A 20,776-nucleotide genomic window follows, 5' to 3' on the forward strand; every position below is an offset into this window, starting at 1 on the left:
GTTTAAATGGAATTTCCTCTATTTCAATTTCTGTCATTTCCTTTTGTCCTGTCACTGGGCACCACCGAGGACATCTTGGACTTCGCAAGATGGCTCCATCTTCTTTACTTCACCCCATCAGATATTTATACACAGGGATAAGATCCCCCTGAACCTCCTCTTCTTGAGGCTGAATAGTCCCAGCTCTCTCAGCCTCTCCTCATATGTCAGATGCTCCAATACCTGAACCATCTTTGGGGCCCTTCACTGGACTTACTCCAGTAAGCCCATGTCTCTCTTGTACTGAGGAGCCCAGCACTGGACACAGCACTCCTGATGGGTCTCACCAGTGCTGGATAGAGGTGAAGGATCACCTGCCTTGATCTGCTGGTAACCCTCCACCTAATACAGCCCAGGAGGCTGCTGGCCTTTTTTTTGCTACAAGGGCACATTGCCAACTCAGGTGCAACTCGTTGTCCACCAGGACCATTATGTCTTTTTGCACAAAGCTGCTTTCCAGCCACTTGCTCCCCAGCCTGTACTGGTGCTTGGAGTTATTCCTCCCCAGGCGTAGGACTTGGCATTTCCCTTTGTTGAACTTCATGAAGTTCTGTCAGCCCATTTCTCCGTCCTGTTGAGGTCCCTCTGAAAGGCAACACAATCCTCTGGTCTCTCAAATACACCTCACAGTTTTGTATCGTGTACATAATAACCCAGAAATCTCATGCAGGACATCTAGTTCTACTCTTACAGCCAGAATAGTGAAAATTAGATATCACAGAAAGTAACTTCAGGGGTCTAAGTTCCTTATTAGTTCTGGATCTGAGAACTGCTTTCCCCATCATATCTTGTTTTTCTCCACTGCTCACTGAAAAGACCATATTTAAATATCACAGCCCTGGTGCATAGACTTTATTTCAGCCTTCCTGCATGTTAATATTATTAGTATTGATTTTCTGAGATTTTGCAGCAGAGATGGCAAAGGGGTCTCTCTGCCTCATGCTCTCTGCACACAACTCCATTCACACATCATTGCTGTCGCAAATATGAAAGTTCCATCCCAGTTCTCCACATGTCACAAAAATTTACTAACAATGAACCTTGAAAAAAAGCCACCTTACAGCCAAGTCTTTTTTTTAAAAACTGCTTGCTTGGTTTTCTATTTGTCTTGTTGGCTTGACTTTGCTGATTGATGTTAATCTCTGCAAGGAGGCAGTGAGATTCTGCTTCTTCCCTTACAGCTGATCAGAGAAGGACAGCATGAGTGCAGATGAGCACTTTTGTGAATGTAGGGCACATTTCTCTCTTTCCTTTGCCCTTTGCAGGAGCTCCTCTAGAAGGACCTCATTAGGAATTCTTACTCGTGGCAGCTTCCAGCCATCTGTTGCTACAGAAGAAAATGCTTGTTCGAAGCATTTCTTTTCCTAAATAGTTACTGAACAGTTGGTGCTGTCTGGTGTTTGTGGTACTCCTGTAGGGTGGTCAGTGTTCAAACAGGACCTGTCTAGACAAACACTTTCAGTCGTGCATTTTGCTCAAACACACCCAGCCTCAGGATCTGGCCAGATCCCAGTGGATGTCCGTTGAATCTACAAATGCCTTTCCTGGAGTCAGAACGAGACTCATGCTCTTTCTAAATTTCTTCTCAACAACTAAAGCGGTCTCGACCAAATGATTTGCAGAACTCAGACATTCCCAATGTCATGGATCACTGCCCACCTCACAAGCTGTGGTTTCTTTTGCACTACAGAAGGTAGCGTTGTTCCTGTATTAGGAGATGAGGTTGTGCCAAGTGGGTTTTGTCTCACTTTTCTGATGGGTTATTCTTCAAGCCAAGAATCTGTTTTGCACTCCCTAAGTGTCAGACCCATGGGGATCATTTAGCCCTTCCTGTGATGGGTTAAAAGGCTAGTAGGACCTGAGAGCCCATCTAGTGCCTTCCTCTCTCAGGAGGCAGGTTCAGATTATACTTAAACTATTCACTATTGTCGTGGTTTAACCCCAGCTGGCAACTAAGCACCATGCAGCCACTCACTCACCTCCCTCACAGTGGGACAGGGGAGAGAATCAGAAGAGTAAAAGTGAGAAAACTTGTGAGTTGAGATAAAACAGTTGAATAGGTAAAGCAAAAGCCACGCACACAAGCAAAGCAAAACAAGGAATTCATTCATTACTTCCCATCAGCAGGCAGGTGTTCAGCCATCTCCAGGAAAGCAGGGCTCCGTCACATGTAACATGAACATCCACTCCTTCCTTCTTCTTCCCCCAGCTTTATATGCTGAGCATGACGTCATATGTTCTGAAATATCCCTTGGGTCAGTTGGGGTCAGCTGTCCCGGCTGTGTCCCCTCCCAACTTCTTGTGCACCCCCAGCCTGCTCGCTGGTGGGGTGGGGTGAGGAGCAGAAAAGCCCTTGACTCTGTGTAAGCACTGCTCAGCAGTAACAAAAACACCTCTGCATTATCAACACTGTTTACAGCACAAATCCAAAACACAGCCCCATACTAGCTACTATGAAGAAAGTTAACTCTATCCCAGCCAAAACCAGCACAACTATAATTAATGCCATTGTTTGTTTTAGGATCCCCTTCCAACAGAGAGTATTCACAGCCCACTCTCTCAAACTTTAGATAGAACCACAGGGAAGGTGGTGAGCATCACAACAAGCTTTCTTCCAGGATTAACTAAAGAGGCAAAAAAGCTCAGTGATCAGTCACTGTTCAAAGCACAAACCAGTGGCTATTTCACAAGGGATTGATGGGAGAGGCACTGCACAGGACCTCTGTTAACAGAAGCGGTCTCAGGATGGCAGATGGAAGGGCTGGGAAAGAAAGGGAAGCAAAAGAAATACTGATGGTATGACCCTAAGAGAAACAAGGAGAGATGTGGTATTGCAGTGGTTGCAAAGAGGTTATGAACTGAGCAAAAACACTGATACCTGCTGTGTTTGGAGAAGTGGTACATTGTACATTCATTAGAAAAATTCAGACTCTGTTAGAGAAGCATCAATCAGTAATAAATATATCAATAAAATAAGACTGAATATAATAATAAAAACATGAAAGTAATAAATTAAGTACAATAGGAACAAGAACAAAGGGATAGGAATACACCAGATTTCTTGGGCCCTGTAGCAGGACAGTCTTTGACTTGCAGGACTCAGAAACTCAGCTACTCTTCCTTTCGGTAGCCAGCTCAGACGTGTTACAGAAGCTGGCCTATCACTAAAGGTGAATTTGTAGGGGCTGAGTAAGGTCTGATCCACTGACTTTACAGTGAGGAAAGAGCTACAGATGCCTTTACAAAGTGCTGTGGAGATTTTCATTCATTCATTTGCCTCCACATTAACAGCACAGTGTTACTGAAATTTTAGTCACTTGAAATCTTGGCCCAACTTGGAAATGGGGAAAAACAGATATTCATGGGTATGACCCACTTAAAGAATAAGCTTCAGGTTTACCACATGCAGACAGGGCAAAAAGGAGATCTCAATTTCTTTCCCAAGTCACAGGCATCCCGTTTCAGACATGAGGCTGGACTAGATGTTCTCCTGAGGTCCCTTCCTAAGTGAATTATCATATGATCCTGTTATATTGTTGCAATTGGCTAATGATGCTTGGGCTACACATTTTATCTGAAGAGGTGTCTGGTTGTCTGGCTGTTGTAGTATCAAAGGTCTCCAATTACTGAAGTAAACACTAAATACAGTGCTCAGTCAAGTGTACCATGATAAGTCAGCCAAGGGCAATACTAAAACTGAGAAGAAAGGAGCAGTGGGAAAAATTGGCATATCTATTCACTATAAACAAAATCTATGAAATTGCAGAATCACCTGCAAAAGGATGCAACAGAAGGAGAATCATTTCAGTTACCTTAAATACAGACTAGGCTGAATATACAGTGCAGTAGGAAAAAGGAGGCTTCTTGAAGTGCTTGTGACAGGGAATCATAAAATAACAAAATAATTTAGGTAGGAAGTGGAACTTGATCACCTAACCTCTGAATAAAGCAGAGCCAACTTCAAAGTCAGATCAAGCTGTTAAAGAGTTTTTTCCAATCAGGCTTTATTTCAAGGTTAGTACTGGGGCTACCTGTTCCAGGGTTTGACCATTCTCATTGTGATTCATTTTTCCCAGGTACCTAATGGGAATTTTGCTTGCTGCAGCTTACGTCTGTTTCTGCTCATCCTTCTGCTGCACAGCTCCAGCTACAGTCTGGCTCCATCTTCTCCATAACCACCCATATAATGTGGGAATGGTCCCATCTTTTTAGTGCTGGTACAGTTCTACTGAAAATCAGTTGAGTTGCACTGGGCTAAAACAAAAATCCTTCTGGGGATTCACAGAGTGTTGAAATTTTCTCATCCTCAGTGTAATAATTCCTCAATGTCCCTGCATCATTTCCCGACTTGCTTTTCTTTACATGTGGATCTCAGCACTGCCTTTCATGATGCAGAGAAAAAGAACTATTTAATACCTCATATCCCAGCATCTACTCTTGGTACCTCACTGGGATATTGCCATGGAAACAGGGAAAGTTTGAAATAAAGGCAAATACGCTTGCTCCTCTTATTTTTCAGTAGGGACTTCAAAATTTACTGTGGTATAAAACAAGCCATATACCATCTGCTTATTGAAAATTGAATGCAAATGTTTCTTTTCTTTCTTCTGGAGCTCTAAATCACTGCCACGGCATATCCCTTCAGAAGCATCCTCAGAAGTGGTGCGTGAGTTCATATAGTTTCTTGTCCAGAAGTTAAGTAGATGACAAATAGCATTGTCCTTCAGCCACGGATGGCACAGATCAAGAACAGACTGAACCAAAATGGAAGACAACATGTACTGGAGACAAGCAGAGCCATGAAATCAGCTGCTGGAAGAGAATGTAGGCTGTATAAGTCACACGGCCTCCCAGCTATATTTTGGGAAAGGTCAGTTTTTCATGTGACAGGGGTGTGTAGGAGAGTCTTCACAAACATATCAGCATCATTTTTTCCCTCTGTGGTCACTTTCTCTGTGAATCAATTGAGTCAAGCACCACTGAACCAGAAAGTTGAGTCCTCTGTTTGCAGAGGCAGCAGCACGAGCCTCCCAGCTGATGTGACTGTGATTTATTCAAACTGCTTTCTAATAAAGAGCACCCGAGCATGGTTTTCGATAAAGTTGATGGAGATAAGTAGTTACAACATCTAAGTCGGCTAGCTGGAGGAGGCAAAGGGTCTGTGCATGACACCATTTCTCCCCACTGCCTGCAGAGATCTGTAAAGGATCTCAGTCCCTCTTCAAGTTATATGCCACAGCAGAGACCTAAGTCCATCTTAGGAGGTGGCTAGAAGGAAGCTAATTTCTTTTCACATCCCTGATCTCTCTCATTGTATTGAGATTTCCACTAAGGAAAACTTTTGGCATTCATCTTGAACACTGCTTTTATGACCCAGACACTTGCCTTTCAACAAACTGTCTCTCTGAGGTGGGGTATTGCTCTCTGCACTAGTGTCAGTGTTGTGGTACACAGGGAAATTCTTCCTGAGTTGAGGAGATAGATACTCCAGACCCACCACTAAGCCTCTGGCAGCTTTGCAGGGGACATGCATGATGTGGCAATGCTGATGAGTAGTTTCTTTGCCCCTGATTTCCCCAGCCCTTTCCCAAGTCAGTGGTCAAAGATCTTACATCTCTTTATGAATTTCCATGGAGTCAGGAGTCAGGTTGGCAAGGAGACTTTGACTTGCAACTGTCCCTATGTACGGGGTGCCCTCTTCCTCTAGAAGAAGAGGGAACAACCCAGCTCCTTCTGTCTTGCACTCTGCTCAGCATATAACACTGCTGAGCAGGCAACTCATGGGGCTGCAACCATTGCAGGGCCATCCATCTCCTGCATGACTTCACCTTTCCCTGAGCTGTTACAGTAGAGAGGTGTTCAAGTAGCAGTTGCAACCAGATTGTGTTTTCTGTTGCTGTTTCTCTGGTAATCAGACAGTTACACTAATAATCATGTCCTTACAACCCTGGCTCCTGCTTATCACAGCCGCCTTTGAGAATGAAAGCACACTGTGCCCTGTTCACTCAGCCATCTGTCACTTTGCCGTCCTGAATGATTAATGTCTACCTACCAGAGCCTGCACGCAGCTCTCCCTGGGAGGCAGTGAAGCTGCATGTACAATGTTTTGGGCCTGGTGGAATCATGCCCGGTGGGCATAAATGTGTGATCATTACCAGGGAAGTCCAGGGTGCTACAAAAAACGTCCATGAGAGACTATGTTTTGCAGGAGATTTATTTTAAGTGTACTTAGACTATGCTTCATTTAAGCTTCCTCCTAATTCATGGACATCAGGTCAAATCTTCATAGAATCATAGAATAATTCAGGCTGGAAAAGACCTTTAAGATCATCAAGTCCAACTGTTAACACCTAGAACTGCCAAATCCACCACTAAACCATGTCCCTAAGAACCACATCTACATGTCTTTTGAACACCTCCAGGGATGGTCACTCAACCACTTCCCTGGGCAGCCTGTTCCAATGCTTGACAACCCTTTTGGTGAAGAAATTTTCCTAATTTCCAAGGGATTAATTCTGCTCCCTGTCTCTGTCTTCCAGCTCAGGGGGCTGGGTACCTAGAGAACAACTGGTCTTACTATTAAAGACTGAGACAAAGGTGGCATTAAGCACCTCAGACTTTTCCTCATCCTTTGTCACATCCTTCCACTGCGTCCATTTGGAGCGACAGATCTATTGTCGCTGGAGAATTGTTGCTGATATTGAGAGACTATGTTTAAGTAGCCTTTGTGTCACTGCTGTTATATCTATGGGACATCTTGATTCCGGGTGTCCCCTTTGTGTTACACAGATTCAAATACAGAGCCACAGTCTTTTTCAGGCTGGGAGGGACCTCAGGAAGCCTCTAGCCCAACCTCCTGCTCCAAGTTGGGCCAATGCTATATTCAGACCAAATTGTTTACAGCTTTTTCCACTTCAGCAGCACTGTGGTGGGCTAAGCTTGGTTAAAGGGCAAACTCCCACCCAGCTGCTTTCTCACTCCCCCTCCTCATGAGGACAGGAGGAGAAAATAGGATGAGAAACCTAATGATTCGAGGTAAAGACAGGGCAATTACTTACCAGTTACTGTCACAGGCAAAACAGACTCGAATCAGGACAAAATTAATTTAATTTCTTGACAATTAAAACAGATTCTGATACTGAGAAATGAAGACAGAAAGATTAAAACAACACCTTCCCTCCACCCACCCTTTCCCAATCCCACCTTCACCCCTTCCCTCCCGACTCGTGTCCCCCCGAGGGGCGGCGCAGGGGCTGGGGCCGGGGGTTGCGGTGGGTCCCCCCCAGCCCCTCTGGGCCGCTCCTCCCTCCTCCCACGTCTCCCTGCTCCAGCGCGGGCCCTTCCCCGGGCTGCAGTCCTTCAGGGACAACCTGCTCCCGCCCGGGCTCTCCACGGCCGCCGCTCGGAGCTGGCTGTGTCCTGCTGAAACCGGCTGTGTCCGGCACGGGGCAGCCCCGGCCTCTCCTCACAGAGGCCGCCCTGCAGCTCCTGCTGCCAGTGCCTGGGCACGGACACACAATACAGGTGCTGACTCTTCACCTGCTGTGGACAATTGCTCTCCACCCACCCTTTTCATCCCTGTGGTGCCTTCCTTACATGTGCCTTCCCTTCTTGGAACAGATTTTGAATGACGATCTTCACCACAAACAGCCGTAAGGTGGTGTTCACTCCCTCTCTGACACAGCAGCAGCAGTTACCTGCTTATGCTACTTGATGTACTGCAGCACTAGAATATGGGAGGGCTTTTTTCTCCATTAATTCATGATAACACTCCCAGGAGAGTGGTGCATATTAGCATATTAGGTTATAAACACTCTGGGGGAATAATTTGCCTCAGCATTGTCCCTGTACAATGCCAAGCTGAATGGCACCATTTTTGCTTGGCATTAAGAACAAAATAACATGTAATCATGAATATAACACTAAAGTAAGAATAGAAGGCATTTTTCCCAGCTTGTCCCTGTCTGCCTTGAAGAGTCTTGTGTTTAAAACAACCTTAGAATCACAGAGTATCTCGGGTTGGAAGGGACCCATAAGGATCACTGAGTCCAACTCCTTGCTCCTTGCATGACTACCTAAAATTAAAGCATATGACTAAGAACATCATCCAGATGCTCTTTGAACTCTGACAAGCTTGATGCCGTGACCACTTCCCTGGGGAGCCTGTTCCAGTGACCAACTACCCTCTCAGTAAAGAACCTTTTCCTAATGTCAAATCTGAACTTCCCCTGATGCAGCTTCATTCCTTTTGCTTGTGTGCTATCACAGGTCACCAGAGAGAGGAGATCAGCACCTGCCCTTCTTCTGCCCCTTAATTCTTCTGTTTCCTTGGATGGGCTTATTAACTGTCTTTGGGCATCCAAAACTTGCTAAGAGTTAGTAGCAGTTGAAATGGAAAGAGTGATCAGAATGGGTTTTGAGCTGGCTTCCCTACGTAAAGATCTTTGACTGGGTATAGGAGTACACCAGTTTCCTGCAGAGACTTAACTATAGCGGAGCAGACCAGACAGCTCCCCAGAAAACATGGGGTAGAATAAATGTCTCTATGTACTTGCCCAGAAACACACACTCCATCACAACTGACTGGAAAACTCCACGCAGCATGGCCATGGGCTGAGGAGAGACCCAAGGCCAGGTTTTACAGCTCACCTGGTACGTAACAGCTTGTTAAGACATTAATTTCTTGATGGATGTGAACCCTAGTGCTATCTCTCTGACTGTGAAGTCTGGAGAGCTCAGGAACACCTCCACAGCATCGCTTCCTTCAGATGTTCCACTAAAGGTCCAGGCAAACAAAAGATGATGCTTTTTTTTACTGCAGCTCTAGACTACAGAATCCTTCTGTCTCCATAACTCATTCAGCCCCAGACCCTATCAGACTATCTCAAGGAGCACAGGGAAGTAATGGCAAGTTTGAAAACTCATCTGCTACAAGAAACTAAATGGTTACTCAATGGTGAGACCTTTGCTCTTGATATCAACATGGCATGGATTTAAATGATCAAAGGCAGGCCAAAATCATCTTGAAATTATCCAGCTGTAATCACCACAGGCTGCATTTGGGATTCCATTTACCAAGTGGGCTCCCAGAGCCCTCCCTTTCACTAAAACAGCATCTGGTCACCTGTTGTTCTTCTTGTTAGTGGATCTGGCAGACTTGATTGACTTGTTTGTGTTCGGGAATCCTGACAAAACCACATCTTGCAAAGCCATATTGGCCTACAAGCTATTGCAAGGAGGTGGAGAATGTCCGCTCGACAACAAACACAGCATGATTTGTGTTCTAGATTTCTCTCTCTCTCTCCATCCCTCTTCCTCAGGGGGACAGACACTAATCATTGCCTGTAACAGCACTGGGTGATTAATTTAAGTGATTTAGCACCTGGGGATTCACCTTCACACAGAGATCGATGGTTTGGATGTTTCCTACATTATCACCCTTACAGCAATTACCTCCCACAGATACTTGCTCTTGTGCTAATGAGCCAGAAGCTATTAGTATCCACATCTACCATCTACATGTTTTATAGTTGCAGGAGGGCTCTTCCTTGGTGACCATATCTTCTGGGCAGGCAAATTTACAACATGAATGGAAGAGTCTTTTCTGCAGACATTTTGGGAAGGAGAAAATATAGGCAAGTTGTATTACCATTAGGAAGAGAAGAGTATCATGAACATGAAATCAGAGCCAAGGAGAGTGGAATCAGGCTGTCGGTGTCGTGAACAGTGCTGGGATTTACTTGCTCAGTGCGAGTAGCCCAGGCAGGAAGACCATACAGGTAGAACTAGCAAGGTGCTATAACTTGCACCAATTTGCTGAGTTGACTCAAATAAGCAAAGTTCAGCCCCACTGTAGGCTATGCCTAGATTAAATTGATCAGTGCAATGCTGAAAAATTGAGGTAAGCTTTCTTATTAATTCTGACTAGTTAAATAATTCAGATTCTATTAATTGCTGCTTTAGCCCCTCCTTTCTTTTTCACGACATTTGCATTCAGCTGAGTCCTATCTCAGTGATGTTGGGTTTTACACTACCACCAAACAGTTTGGCTCATACCATCCCACAGGCTCTTGCACCAAAATACAGAGTAATTTAATCCATCAGTCCAAATATTCCTCTTGTTTCCAGTAATATAAATTCAGTGAGCTGATTTAAGCTTTATTCTGAAATGAAGAGTCCATAGCATGATAGGCAGAGCCCATGCACAGTGTGAGGAGAGACAGACTAACACAGAAATACAAGCTGGGATCACTCGTACTGCACAGTGTTTCACAACGGCAACGTGAGTCTAGAATGGAGGGAGGTTGCCTTCTTGCTCCATCTCTGCTCCTTGTTTCCTTTTGCTTCTTGGGAAAATTATTTCAACTCACATCTTCAAAGACAGAGACAGGGACAACATTCCCAAAGTAATCTTAGAGAAGCAGGGTGATTACATGTCTTAGCAGCTCCCTTTTTATACATGGAATTTCTTAGATTTTATGAAGTAGAAATAATGAAAGAAAGCACAGCAATAGCACTAAATGTGAGCATCATCAAGAGGCATAACTCATGGTTTGAGACCAAGGTCACTCACACTGTCAGTTGGCCTCTTTTCCTCTCACTTCTGTGTACAACACAGCAAACCTCTGTCCTAAAACTCCACAGATGTGTCAGCATCTTGCAGTTTGTCTCTGCATCCTACTATTCAAAATGCAGCTGGTAGCACTCATCAGACACTACAACAGTGAAACGCAAGATAAAAGCTGTTGCTCGTGATGTGCAGCACTGTGCAGCACAGGACAGCAGAGGATGGGTGTAAACTGTTCTTCCTTGCTTGAAAAGTCAGCTGCTGGCTTTTGTCTAGAGAAGGACACCAGATTAAGCTTACTACAGTATGACACACTGAGGAGATGCTCTTCCTGTCCTATGGCACCAGCAATCTAGTGTCTCCTTTTTCACAGGTCCTCTCTAGCAGATTAAGTGCAAAGTGGATACAGGTCAAGGGTCAGGCCTGAAATTCCCTGTGATCAAGATGTACCATATGTTCTCCTTTTATTCAAACCTAAGTTTAATGTCTCAGCTGTAGGTTGTTCTCTTTGGAAATACCAAGTTCCTTCATATGACCTGAACTTCCAGTGTGAAACTGGAGTCTGTTGTGGCACGAAACCATTAGTGTATGAGGTATGTAGAAGCAATGTGGCTATCAAAGGGGTTTTTTTCTTCCTCTCAACGTTGACTAGGAGGTAAAAGGGAAAGGTTAACCTCCAGGTAGAATCCATATAGTCTGAGGTAGTACAGGTCAGTAGTTTCTGTCTATCTCTAGCATTTCCACTCTCTTAGAAACCAAGTGACACACTCCCACGCCAGCCAGACCTGGAACAAATAACCGTGGTGCTAAGACAGGGCAGCTCACCTGAATCCATACCAAGTGTTAAAGCCAAGAGCTTCCATTAATAGCCACTATGTAAGTGGCACAGTACATTGACTTCATCTATAGGAACATTTTCTTCCTTTCCTTCAACAGTCAAAATTTCCCAGCAGTAAAATGCTGGAGCCAAGGATAGTCTGAATATAGGCAGCAACTAGTCTTTTATACCTCCTTCAGTGGTCGAACTTGGGCTGATACACTGATTGCAGGTCTTCCAGAGCTTTTGTTTTCTGCCTTTTAATAAAATAATAGTTTTTTCCTGGCTCTGAATATCCTAGAAATATGCCTTTCTTTTTTTCCTAAAAAACTTTTTTTTTTTTTTAAATAACAGAAATAAAAATATTTCCTTCTCTCCATTCTAAATGTTTTGGTTTCTGTTTAATTGGGTATTGCTTTGTCCTGGGAGAGTGAGAAAGCACAACAGGGAAGAGCTCATTTACCTTTTCTGTACTGCTTATTATTTTGTACAATTCCAGTACAATTCCCTCATTTGTTCCCTCTCAAAAGTCACAGTTTTTACAATGGGCAAGCTGAACTGAAGACATTGCCTTAGGTGAGAAAGATGCAGAGATTTGGTCACAGCATGATTACAGACACAAACCCATTTTCAGCGACTGAAATATTTTGTTTGCTGTCAACCAAGCAGTTGATGTGTACTGAGCAGGCTCTTGCATTTGGCTGCAGGATGCTTAATTTCTTTCATCCTCTAAGACAGGACCCAGGCACATGGCAGCAGCCAAACCCTGAACAATCAGGCATCTGTGACTTTGATTCAGATTTATAAAGATATTTATATGCCTATAGATGAAAGTTTTGAGGGGGAGGAATCTGCCTTTTTTCCCCTCATCCCCTGAAGTCTGACATTCCTGTGATTGTTAAGAAAAGTTCAGCACACAAAGTCTTCTTCTGGGCATGCTGCTGCACTACCTGGAGCCCTTTAAAATGTGGTCTTCTAGTCTATATTATTGATTGCTTAATTAATTACTCTAAAAGTTTTTTTGCTTGCAAAAGGCATGGATGGGGTTCAATGACACTTTGGCTTGTCTGTGCATGCTGGATAAATTGAGATGATAAAATATGTGGTCAAATACCACTCCAAAAAAGAAGAAATTGTTTATCTTAATTGCTAATGGAGATGTTATCTCACGCAGCACAGAAAATACATGTGAGATTACTTGGGTATATTTATTTCTATTGTTAAAGCTGTTTTTCTCTTTTCTGTGCCATAAGAACTCCTGTCTTCACCATCAGAAAACGAAGTTTTTACAAGCATCTTTTGTTGTTGTTTTAATGTAGGCCAGGGACTAAATATAGGGTGTGCATCACACTGTGTCCCAACACACAGGATATGTTGGCTCTTCACTCATTTGTGAGTCTCATACACAGCAAGAACAGATGATGGCTATGATGACAAACTAATCTCACTCTCGTTATAACGCACAACAGTGACTTCTACCAAGTACTTTCTGCATTAAGGCAATGGTTTCTTCCTGTAAGAGTGCACAAGGTAGTTTGTCTCTCTTTTATCACTTCATGTCATGGCAAATTTGCTGCAGTTTTTTATTCTAATGGTTAGCTATTCTCACTGTTTGTGTAGACATTTTCTTTCATCAAGGCTGCTGGAAGGAAATACAAAACCTCTCATTCTCTGTCACTTTGCAGCTGGGATCAGCTTCTGGCCACAGTATCATCAGAAAAAAAGAAGAGGGGATTCTTCCTATTGGTAAGATGTTTCTCAAATATGAAATACTAGCTCTGGAAACTTTTAGAATTCTTCCATGAGCAGCAGTGTGTAGAAATCACATTGTAAGGACAAAGTGAGGTCCTGTACCTGACTTCACTCGTGACTTACCTGGATAGCAACAACAGTACAAGTTGCCCAACGCTCCATCCCAAATGAGAAATCGTGCTGGTGCCTCACACCAACACCTGCCAGCTAAAACCGGCACTGAGACCCACTCCCCCTCTTTTTCTAGGAAGCACTAAATTAATAATTTTATGAGTGAAACACTGATCTCCCCAAGTCAGAAGTTAATGTTGTTCACTTTGGTATCCTAAGATCTTGGCCTTCAGCTCAACAAAGTTAAGGTGGGGGGACTCTCAACAGCTAACTCCAGTCCACCATGCACTGACTCCCACTTTTATGCCTCCCCTAAGCACTTTCCTTTTGCTTATTCTGTACTGTAGTCTGCTGGGAACAGCATGGTTGGGTATTTGATGAAGGTTCATACTTCACTCTGCACGTACTTTTGTCAAAAAAGCTTTTATTGCAATGCAAAATATCTTCTGTATATGACATCTTTCTCCCCCCCCCCCAACCCCTTAAATTTAATGAGTAATCCTTTCTGGGTTTGTACATTGTGATTCTGGTGTGTATGTATGAATATATATACATATCTATATATCTATCAATCTATAGATATTATATTAATACAATCATATATAAATCTGGACCTATACCATTTTATATATATACACATATCACTAGATATGTGTGTGTGCACATACATATATATACATTACATATACACTATATACACATATATGCACACACATACATATCATATAATCATAAACATCTGTTGGTTGTCAAGGGACTTTTCTTTAACAAAATAAGTTCCATCAGTGGATTTTACTTCTGTAGTGCAATTTTACAGGAAGTTAACATTTCCACATTCAATATAAAAGAAACAATATACATTTGAAAACGTGCCATAGGATTTTTAATGAAAAAATTAGAAAAGTGCATTATTTTACAACACTACAGTAAATGATTCTTTTTTTTTTCTCTGTAAAGACATTGTAAAATATATACAGGGTTGCTTAGTGCATTCATTACAAAAGAAAGATGCAATCCCTTGCATAAATTACATATTGTACAGGGGTTCGCTGTCTACTTGGACTTGTAAACATTTGTGTGATACAGTTTTCATTCTTTATGTAAGCTGCAATACATCTTATTTTCATTTGACTGTTGTTGCATTCTAACTCCAGTACGGCATTCTAAGGCCATGTGTGAAGGCGTCCTCTCCCATTACGGAGAAGGCCAGAAAAAGAAATGAAAACACAAAAGAGTCTTTAATTTGGTTCTTTGTAAGTTATCACTGGTTTAACAAATTGCATCTTGATGCTTATGACCTGCTCTTTCTCCTTTGCTAGGACCAGCTCAACAACTATGTTGAAGTTAGAGGTCTGAAATGAGCAGAGAAAACAGCTTCCAGGAGGTAAATTCCCAGTGCAGTCTCCACAGCCAAGCAGCTCCTCTTTCTAGATGACCATGCTCCTAAAACAATGTGTGCTGCACAGAAAATATATCAACGAGGGTAGAAATTTAGAGAGTTTTGCTCTATCTCAGGCTGTTGAGGGCCTTTAGAATGCCGTCAATACACCATCAGTAAGTCCGCATATGCACATTCAAAGAAGTACAAAAATGCACCAAAAAGTGTCAAGAGATCCAAAAGAGACATAGCATCAACACACACTCACAAACACACACATACACGCACGCTCCTGTCTGAGCAGGAAGGCTCAGTCTCCGAAGTAGGAATCACAATTTAATTTCAACATGTATGTGTGTTTGGAAGAAATCCAAGAATTTCCATATAAACTCCTTAGGTCCCAAATTGAACACTTTTATCCCTGTTTCTCATAGATGAACAGTTTGTTGAAGTAAGAAATTGCACCTTGAAGAGACAGTATCCACATTCTTTTGGCCTACTGGAAACAACTTTTAAGCCCCCCTCCCATTCCCCATGACCTATCCAGCTCCAAATAATTTCCTTTGCCATCATATAACTAAGATCAAAAATTTTAGTCAATACTCCTCAATGGCAACAAACAGCCACACAAATCTTAACAAGTCAAGGGAAGAGGAAAAAGAAAACATTTTTTTCTTCCACAGTTCACTCCTGACCTTGCAAAAAAGGAACAGATGGATTATTGGTTGTATAGCATATTATAGGAAATTTACATTCGTGAAAGAAAGACAGACAAGGTTTGCATTCTAAAGAATGAGCAGTCTCTCATAATTTCTGCTTATTAGTTAGTTGTTAAAAAGTTTTGTCATAGACAGGACTCTTTCTGAAGCATATACTAGTCCTTTTTTCATACAGGGTCAACCCAACAGTACTTACACACAAACTAACTTTGTGCGGATTAACCAAATTTGTTAAAGTCCAAAAAAGCGGTGCTCAGAGTAGTACCCAGGAAATGACTTAATAAAGCCAACCCCTAGGTTAGCAGAGTCTTAAACCTGTTGTAACCTGGACACTGGGATCCCTCTCTTGTTATGCAGGTAGTATACTTGTCCTCCAATATCTGAAGAATATTCCTGCACTAACAACTTATACAAAAAGTATCTGCCACAATGTAAATGCAGCTGAGCAGTCGAAAAGGAAGTAAACCGGCATGAGATCACTAAGTTGTGTTGAGCATACCAGTTGTGTTGGTCAGTGGTGGCCACACCAGACTCTGCTGTACTAATCTTCCTAGGAGAATAAAAAGGGAACAGTATCAACAATGAAAAGGAATTTCCTACTGCTGCCTCTGACTGCACATTGGGAATTGAAAAGATATGCTAAAAAGGAGCAATATAGCATCCATCTTTTCTGGAAAACATGTGTGAAAGTAAGGAATTCTTCAAAGAAAAGAGAAGTCACATGGAAAGATAAGTCACCGTAGAGCAACTAGGGCTTAGATGCTGAAGAACATGAAAGGAATCTACAGTGAAGATAAAAAAAAATTACAACAACTAACTGTGCATTGCTAAAAGGATCTCCATATATATGTCTTTGCTCCTGTGTTGCACTTGGCCAATCTTTTGGCAAAACAACAGCTACCAGAGCAACCAGAAGAATTTGGTGAAGTTCTGGTGGCCACAACCACGATGAATAGCTGTGAGCTGCCCCACAGATCCATTTGGATGAGTGGCACGAAGAAGATAATGAGATGTGCCCACTGCTGTGTGCTGAACAAGAAACTCCAATTCAGCCACATCACCGTTCAGAAGGGGGTCTCAGAAGAAAAGCTTCAAATCAGATTGATCAGAGAAATGTGCTAGGTACTTTAAAGGAAACATTAGAAGAAATTACTATGGAGCCATCTGAAAGCTCTGTCACTGAAGTTCCTTGTCTTGGTTCCTAAGAAGAATGCTGCCTTGAGCTCTTGCCCAGTGTGCAAGTTAGATATCAGCCCCGTCCTCCATCATCCTCACCCAGAGGCCAGGAAGAAATCCAGTCTTCTGCTCTGCCTTTTTTAAGCTTGCTCAGAGAGGGTTTGGGAGAAGGATATGCCATAGCATCAGTGTCCTCATCAATCCAGCTTGTGACCCAGAAACTCAGCTGTATCTTCCCCATTCCCCAGATGGTCCAGACAGGTTTGGACAAGTATCCAGCAACCCTTCCTCCTAGAAGCATAATCTATCCCAGACAGCACAGCTGAGACACCTTGGCCGTTGCACTAAATGGGTACCAGAACCACGCTCCATCCTGAAGTACAGCCCCTTGCTCATCCATCTGCATCCTCCCATCTCTCTAAGACACAACACTGGTTCTTTCCTCTACAGGTGAGACAAAATCAGTTCCAAAGCCTATTTTCACAAAGACATTTAAGCACCTATTTAGTTCAGTGGGAATTAAGAGCCTCACGGCATATATTGGATCCGAGCTAAAATCCCTTCTTAAGATACTCCCATGACCAGCTCTAGTCAACATGCCAAGATGATGCTTGTCAATAGGACAGCCATGGCATGTCCCCCATGTCAGCAGTGGTATTACCAAACAGGCCTTTTATCATTTTGTAGACTTGTGATTTCAGACTCTGGGAGGCCAAAATAATTTACATACTCTACTTCAGCTAATCTAATTAAATACTGTTATCAGATTAATTAGCCTCTTAACAATAATTATGATTAAAGAGCTGCATACCCATGCTGTAGGGAGAGCCAGCAATAAGGAATTAATGGTATTTCTCTAAAGGTCAATTTTGATTATGTTTTGACATGTACAAACTGTCCAAACACAATCAATAGGAAGAGGCTTCTTTACTACATTGTGACCTCCTGAACCCATCTGGAGAAGCTTAGCATTTCCCACATGGCACAGCTCTGAGGAGATGCTCTCAAAGACAGGCAAGGATACCACAATCCAGGTCTTGCCGAGTGACAGTACGGATTTGCTGCAGGCAATAGGAGGGATGGTTTAATTGATCTCTTCCAAGGAATAGTAGAGGGAAGATGCTCTAGAAGACACAACTTTCCCTGCTTCCTGCTTGACACCAACATTGGTAATATGGTCCCACCAAGGACAATCCACTCCACCATGAACCAGCCATGGTCCATCCTTCCCACACCTCCTGCCACTCCTCCTTGGGAGGATGCTGGCAGGTGACTAGCAAACAGACAGAACCCAGAAGACCCATGGCTCTTCCTTCATTTGAAGCCACGCCACAGACCACATGATCTACAGACAATGAGCTAAACCGCTGTGTCTCTTTGCCTGCTCATGTCATTTGTGCTACCCTTTTTCCTGATGGTCTTCTCTCAAACAAACACGGTCCCAAATTCTCCTCACAGGCTAATGCACTGCATCCCAGGCCAGGGAAGAAGTGGATCTCACCCATGCAGGTTTATGCACTTTGCATTTCCTATATGATTCCCTGCATACTGTTTTTAATCAATCTGTAGATTTCCTTTGTCAGTAGTAATTAGAGTGGAACATTTCCTTCTCCAGGGTGCAGTTCTGTAGCATAATGCTTTTCATTAATAGATGAGGGGGAAAGTACAGAATGTGGTGATCTTGGGTCTGAACATACGTCTATGAAATGGCAAGCTAATGAGTTAATGTCTGGGTAGGAAAGCGGGGAGGGCATATGGAGAAAGCCAGAGGGCCGCTGTCTGTGAAATGGATCTCTCTTCTAGCCTCAAGTATAGTGCTCTAGATACAGCAATTACTGCAAGCTGTTCCGCAGACCAGATAAACAATGAATCAAAGCCAGGCTAGTGGTATCAGAACTCATGCTTGAGGAAGATGCATTATAGAGCATAGTTTCAATTATTATATTTGCTAGCTCCACTTGTGAATTAGCCAGCTATGATAAATGTTATCATGCTGTTGTTTGCTCTGCATTTCTCAAAGTGAACTAAAAGACAACGCAGCTTGGAACTGTGAATATTAACTACCAATAAAATTGCAGCATTAATCTTTCTTTTTCCCTTTTCTTTCCCCCCTCCCCCAATCTGTTGTGGGTGTTAATGTATGGCAGCACTCCTTACACTGTCAGAAAGCAAGGTGAGGGAGGGCTTTGGGATATTTATTCATTACAATTTTCACAGCAGGAGAGACAAATGAAGCCTGAAGGCTCCAGAGATAGTATTTCCAGTCTAAAATTAGCAGGCAGCTTTGGATTACTGGATTCCATGAAGCAAAATAGAGTTGCATAAATTATACAGGTTGACTGTTGTCTTTACGTCTTTCTGCTCTCCATTAGGTTTAGGAAAGTTTGTTCATGGTAAACAGTAGTTGGAGACACTGATACAGTGTCTACCAGTAAATAGAAAAAGGCTCACATTCCAGTTTCACTAAAGGAGTATAAACCAGGACTCATTGCACCCAAATCAGTTAGGTTACCAGATTGGAAATCTGTGCGAGAAAAAAAATAGCCTTACAGCATTTTGATTCCTTTGTAGCTTGCTTATATTCACAGCAATATAAACCCACCAACTTCAGAAAATAGCCGAGCAAGAGCCAGCTCAGCAGCTGGAACATCCACCTAGGTTATGTGCAAACCCAACCATGAAGCATTTGCCATGTCTGCGTTCTCCAGCGCACACAAGGAAGAACTTTGTGGAGCTCCCAGTGTAACCGGGACACAAATGCTGAAAGCTCCTCAACTTGAAGCTTCATGTTGGACTTTTCCCCCAAGGGGTACTATTGCGTACATGTACATGACTTCGGAATTCGTGCAAAGGACGATAGTTTGACTGAGAATCAGTCAGGGGCTTTGGAGAAGCCTCTTTAGGGAAAAGGAAAAATAAGAATAACAATCACCATAAAATTTCCAATTAAATGAAAGACTTAGGGCCAGTCTGAACAAGTTTAGCTTCAGTAAAGTGTCCATGGGCTTCAGAGGAAGGTCGTGCCACCCCAGGCTTTAGAGAAGGAAAGAATTTGCTTATATCCTTGCATTTGCACTTGGGAGCACCAGTAAAGGAAATAGCATCACTAAAATAATGTATCACCGGGACCAGCACTGCTCACTATGGGCTAGCTGAATAAAATCCTGGTTTCAGTGAAGACAGCAGCAAAAACCTGACTGAAGAATCAGGAACTCCATGAATCTCCTTATCAGCAGTAATCAGTGAAACACTGTGGGGTAAGACCTTGACTGAGCAGAGGACAGTCAGTCTCCCAGACTGATTCTACCTAGATCAAAGCACAACAGTCTTCAATATCACCTCACAGTAATTTCAACTAGAAATAACACAACCATTCCTTCTGCTGAGAACAATTTCTTTCTTTCAAACTTTCTTTTTGCCCTCCTACTACCTTTTTTGGGTGAAAGCTCCTTTGCCATGTTCATTATCTGCATCTTAAATAATAGAAAACTGCATTTTGGCAAAGGGTACTATCAGTTTTTATGGTTTTAATTCAGCCTCTGAGCTCAGATTAACTAGCATAAGAGTCCCAGAGCGCCTTCCATCTGTAATCAATTTCTCTGTGTCCAATGTCATTATTCCATTCATTTCAATTTTGGTGTATTGTTATGATGGCTAATCCTTTTCATACGCTTTATCTTGCTGAAGTTCCCAAAATAAAGTTTGATATTAAAGTTAGATGACAGGCAGGCTGGTCAGAAAGGCAATATTTCTTTTTCAGTTCTGTGAGTGTTATGCATCTCCAGTTGATGAAAGTAGTGGTGGTGTGATTCTCATTGTAATTTGTGCAATATTCCAGTCAATAATAGTGTCTTGTTGAAATATGCATTAAAAAGTCCATAACATTAGTGTAATGGACACACTCCAACACATCTCTCTGGTCTAGCTCCCTCATAAAGATTTTAAATGACTGTCTTAATTAGATCCTAATATTAACAGGAATATTACATAAAGCTGAATGAGGACATAAATTTCAGCTGAAAGCTACTTCCACCCAAGCCCCTGCCCTCTGGTCTGCACACACCAAATCGTTCTGGAACATTTTCATTCTCCATCGTGGCTCCACCTGCTCTTTTTTAAGCTTTTAGCAACAAATGATGCTTTTTTCCATAACAAAAGCTTTCAAATCTGTCAGAGAAAATGAGGAATTACCTTGCTCTGGTTTGATTCACAATAAT

The sequence above is a fragment of the Haliaeetus albicilla genome, chromosome 3 (assembly GCF_947461875.1).
Source record: "Haliaeetus albicilla chromosome 3, bHalAlb1.1, whole genome shotgun sequence".
In the NCBI taxonomy this organism is placed as follows: domain Eukaryota; kingdom Metazoa; phylum Chordata; class Aves; order Accipitriformes; family Accipitridae; genus Haliaeetus; species Haliaeetus albicilla.